At 39.2% G+C, this 5476-nt stretch overlaps 1 pseudogene; it reads right to left on the bottom strand.

The window, feature by feature from the left end:
• Window positions 1-3152: 3152 nt before the first annotated feature.
• On the bottom strand, window positions 3153-3709 carry LOC136389154 (intraflagellar transport protein 22 homolog pseudogene; annotated as a pseudogene).
• Between the last annotated feature and the right edge of the window lie 1767 nt (window positions 3710-5476).

The following is a 5476-nucleotide window of genomic DNA, read 5'->3' as shown; positions in this document are numbered from 1 at the left end:
AGTGGCCTCCTATCTTCTTTAGTCAACCTTTAATTAACAGCTAACTGTCCTTAGCTTTTCACTGTCTCTTTCCAGAACATCAGTTATCTCTAGCAAATGTCATCTAATTTCCTGGTATTTATATTTGCTCTTTCCTCCATATTTCCAATGTTGTTCCCACTAACTTTTTCCACTGATATATGATCCCAAGTTACCATTTGTGAAAGTTTTAACAATTCCACTGCTACTTTGTGCCACAAGCTATGCATTGTCTACAAATACCGCATTGGGATAAGGTCCTCACTGACAGCCAAGAGTGCTACAGCCCCCCACTCCCAACACAGTGCCTGCTTTCTCAGACCACGCCTGGCTTCCACCGTTGCTGGCTGGGTCTCCCAGTAAGCAGACTCTGACATGGAGACCAGTGTGCAGGATCTGGCAGAAGTGAGGGAGCCGTACCCTCACGTCGAGGCTGCAGCCGTCCTTGTGGGGGGTGACGGAGTTGAGATGACTCTTCAGAAAAACCTTTATGTTGTTTGTCTAGTATCAAAAAACCCCAGGTAAATGAATATGGAAAACTGCCTGCTACAAAGTAAACATTTGTGCCATGTTCTCATTGAGGAAAAAAAAAAAAAAAAGCCCTCCCAAGTTTAGTATCTCCTAACTTTAGGATTTGTCCTGGCCTAGGAATTGTGGCACTTAACATGATGTCAAATTATTATTTCTTCCTCACTAGGTTTATTTGTACCAACAGGAGGTGTTGGTATATTCATTGCGTGAAAAAGGAAAGTCATTCTTATGTCTTGGAATTCATGCCAGTCCTTCTTTGTGTGATAAAGAAAGCAAAATGTAGCATGGTGCACGTATAATAGCTATAAAAGCCTTTCGCAACACATTTCCGGTTAGAGCACCAGGCAAGACATGTCAAATGATAAGTGATTATCTAGTGAATAAAAGATGATCACCAGGCACTGAAGGCAGCATGCTAATTATATGACTGCCAATAAAGTTATTTTCAGTATGTTTTTAAAACTACTTTTTTTTTTTTACCAAATATTTCAAGGATTGAAACAATTGTGTTGATTGAAATCCATATTTCATCATTCAGTAGCATTTTTGGGTGGTATTAGGATTTCATATCACATAATCCTAAAGAATATCAGAAGACCAGAATCTAGAGCGGTGGTTCTCAACTTGGAGCGATTTTGCACACACTCCCTTTCCTGCCGGACATGTGACAATGTTTGGAGACATTTTAGTTGTCACAGCTTGGTGGAGGAGATGCTACTAACATCTAGTGAGTAGAGTCTGAGAGACTGCTAAATATCCTACATAAGACAGCACCCACAGCAAAGAATGATCCAGCCTAAATACCACACTGCTGAAGTTAGAGAACCCTGATCTAGAACAGAGTGCATTTCTACAGGTTCAGTTATATACCAAACAAAAAGCTATGCATTCTTCCCCTGAGAATCAAAGATTGCATTGTAGCTTCAGTTTAAGATTAGTTTAACATAAAAGCAAAATAGATTTATGAGTTAATGGCAACAAAATTTCACCTAAAATTTGGCCTAGAAATGTTTTCTTTGTGGGCAAGGCAAACGCGGCCATAAAGCAGTGTGGATTAAAACCGTAGTGAATTTTGCTTCAGTTTCTTTTAGTCTAAGGACTGTAATAGCTTCATAGTAATTTTTTGTTGTTGTCGTGGTTGAAACTACAATACATAGCATATTTTGAAGTCTTTTACTTTCCCAGGGCTGAAGATTGTGCAACATATTGTTACTACTACCACTTTGATCCTTTAAATGTATCCAACCAAATGGTTTTGGAACCTGCTACACTGCAATTCTTCCTTTAGCTATAGCCCTTTTATCTTCCTTATATGCTCCATTTATCAACAAGTGCTCTTAGCCTGACTTCATGCTTTCAGCGCCTCTCAAGTACACAAATGTAGACTGAACATCTGCCCCATTCTGTAACCAAAGTATTCTCTGATAAAGTCACAGCTCAGAGAGTGACTGCCATTACTTAGCTTCCTAACAGCCATTCACCAGGGCCCTTTCAATAGGCAGAGTTATATATTGTTCTCATAATGAAGAGTAATATTTCTCCTGAGAGCTGAACAAAAAAGATAAGTAGTGTCATCTGTTTCCATTAGATGTTTCATTAGTAGCAAATTTCTTCAATGTTTGTATCAATATGATGTTTTAAAAAAGGAAAACAAATAGAGAAACACAAGGAAAACAATTTGTATAAGGTGACTGGCCATACATACAATGTCCAGAGTTATTAATTAACAACAGTAGGTAATAAACCTTTTATGCTGGGGGAGGGGATAATGTTACTATATTTATATATAAGAAACTTTTACAAAATAGAAAACTAAATGAGTTCCTGCATTTCTTCTCTAATGAAAACTATTTTTAAAAAATAGTAAAACAAATAACGTTAATTTGTACACCGTTTTTCCATGCACTCTTACTTCATGCAAAATAGGTTATCATAGTATCATATCTAGATTTATTCATGAATCGTCTGTGCCTGGTGTGTATACTATATGAAACTGGAAAGAAAAATGTGGCCATGAAGAAGCTATGAAGTGATTTTATTTCAACATACCAAATGACAAAAATAACCAAATAAAAAAGGAAGGAGAAAGAACTAATGTTCCCTAAAATCAAGATAATGCCAACTCTGGTTGGCCAGTTCAATAAATCCTTGGACATTGATGACAACTAAAATGGAGAGTGGGATATCTTCGTAGACCAGCACCTGAACTTGGACAAAGGCGTGCCCATGAATATTAGCAAGATTTTTTTGAATTAATTTAATATTTATTAGAGACTGAACTAACCTGAAAACCTTTAAATTGCAAGAGACAGAGATACAGTGGATTCTCATTATTCATGTTCATTATGTTCTATAAAGTCACTGCGAACACTGGATTAGTAAATACCAAAGCATTGCTCCTGGGAAAATGCAGGGTTAGGTTAAGACAGAGATAGATGGAATGATTTAACTCCTCGGGTGACTGGTAACTTCGAGCAGATAAGGAAAGCTGCTTGTAGAGCCACAGGGAGAATAAAATATCCGTAACCGGGTAAGATTTCAGATCTGCATTGGTAAAGAAGTTGATCTCACTTGGGATGTGGAAGAGTCCAAATGAAGACTAGTTAGGTAATAATTGATATCTCTTCCTGGTCTCTGCTCTCAGACACTGAGTTGATTATGCTTTCTAAATATTTAATGTATTTCATCCAGATCTCTTCAGAGTCATCCTCAAGATTCAAGTGTACCAGCTTCAACTTGTTCAAGGGTGGTGACAAAGACAGGTTTCTTTTATCAATTCCAGGGACTGATTTGTGGTGTGCAATTAACAGACATTGAGCATCCTGTAAGAACTGCTTCTCAGCAAAGCAGGAATACCACATCTTGATTTCCTTCAAGTGGCTTGGGATGTCAGCATTGAAGATGCTCACCTCTCTGTTAGAGTCCTTCATCAGGGCTGGCCAGCAAGACTCAAACTTTTGATGGCTGCCACGATTCCATACCTCATATTTGCACCATGTGCCTTTGTTGTTGCTGGTAACATACAGGTTCTCAAATTCCAGGATCCTCACTCATTGAGTTGGGTTGTATTCAGTGATGTCAGAGGTTCTGTCAGGAACGTGGCCAGGACGGTTTTTCCACTCTGGCTGGGCCCCATGAAGAAGATCTCGGCCTTCAGCATCTCAGCTGATGGCAGACCCACCAGAGCCCACTCCAGTGTTGTCTGAGATTGCACTGTTGTCTAGGCCAGTGGTCCCCAACCTTTTTTGGGCCATGGACTGGTTTAATGTCAGAAAATTTTTCATGGACCGGCCTTTAGGGTGGGACGAATAAATGTATCACGTGACCAAGACAAGCGTCAAGAGTGAGTCTTAGACGGATGTAACAGAGGGAATCTGGTCATTTTTTAAAAATAAAACATAGTTCAGACTTAAATATAAATAAAACAGAAATAATGTAAGTTATTTATTCTTTCTCTGCAGACCGGTACCAAATGGCCCATGGACCAGTACTGGTCCATGGCCCGGGCTTTGGGGACCACTGGTCTAGGTGGAGCAGAGCAAGATTCTTTTTACTGGTGCTTGCTTCTGTTAGAACGGTGCACACTGCTAAAGGCATTTCAACAAAACCTGAGACCTCGAAACTCACTATGGGAAGGCTTCCTAGGATCCTAATTATACTGTAGGTTTCAGCTTGTTATGTAAAGTATTTTGAATATTGCCTCTAACAGAAAAGGATTATTTTTAAGTCAATAGAAAAATGTATAATTCTTCATCCATTACTAACAAGATAAATTATCTTAAGGAACTCACATACTCTCTCTGGTTTCCAGTGTTATCATATGTAAAATTCCACACTATTTAACAAATATTTATTGAGTTCCTCCTAGGTGGTGTATGTTAGCAACACGAGAGGAAAGAGGATACAGTGTCTTTCCTGCTCTCAAAATATTAGAAAATCTATTTGTCTCTTGAATATTGCAAGGTGAGGTCGTTGACCAGAAAATCATCCTAAAGGTATAAAAAAAAAAATACAAGAGTTGAAACAAAGAGAGGAGTGTGCTGATATCAGAGTGGGGGCCACAAATGAAGTTGATTATTAAAATAAACATAGCCATTCCTATTGGTTCATGATTGGACAGGTTCTAAGTATCCCATTATAAATGTTCTAAAGTACCATCCATTGTATAAGCTTCACACGGATATATAATATAACAATAAGGGAATGAACATGTAATGCACATTGGCCATTTGTCTATGACAGGGGTCCCCAAACTACGGCCTGCAGTCCACATAAGGCCCCCTGAGGCCATTTATCCGCCCCTGCCACACTTCCGGAAGGGGCACCTCTTTCATTGGTGGTCAGCAAAGCACGGCATCGCTCATGTACAATACTACTTCCAGTGATGCGGGACGCACACATCATGGCTCCAGAAGTGTGTCATATCACTTGTTACGGCTAGCAGTGACAAATATGGAACCGGACATTGATCATCTCATTAGCCAAAAGCAGGCCCATAGTTCCCATTGAAATACTGGTCAGTTTGTTGATTTAAATTTACTTGTTCTTTATTTTAAATATTGTATTTGTTCCCATTTTGTTTTTTTACTTTAAGATATGTGCAATGTGCATAGAGATTTGTTCATAGTTTTTTTTATATACTCCAGCCCTCCAACAGTCTGAGGGACAGTGAACTGGCCCCCTGTGTAAAAAGTTTGGGGACCCCTGCTCTATGATATGAACTAGTCTTCATGGCTAAAAGGCGTCAACAACAAAAGAAAAAGGGGGGAGAAAACGAGCACTTGCTGGCTCCTGTTCCTCACCCAGGCCCACTGCTCCTTTATCTAAAGCTTCTGTCACTCTTTGATCATTACCTGGATCTGTGTTGATGGCCATCTAACACTTCTCAAAGGCTGCCTTGAGACAATGGATAACTGAGAAGGTTGAA

The sequence above is a fragment of the Saccopteryx leptura genome, chromosome 1 (genome assembly GCF_036850995.1).
Source record: "Saccopteryx leptura isolate mSacLep1 chromosome 1, mSacLep1_pri_phased_curated, whole genome shotgun sequence".
Taxonomy (NCBI): domain Eukaryota; kingdom Metazoa; phylum Chordata; class Mammalia; order Chiroptera; family Emballonuridae; genus Saccopteryx; species Saccopteryx leptura.
This window is presented reverse-complemented; position numbering and strand designations above follow the sequence as displayed.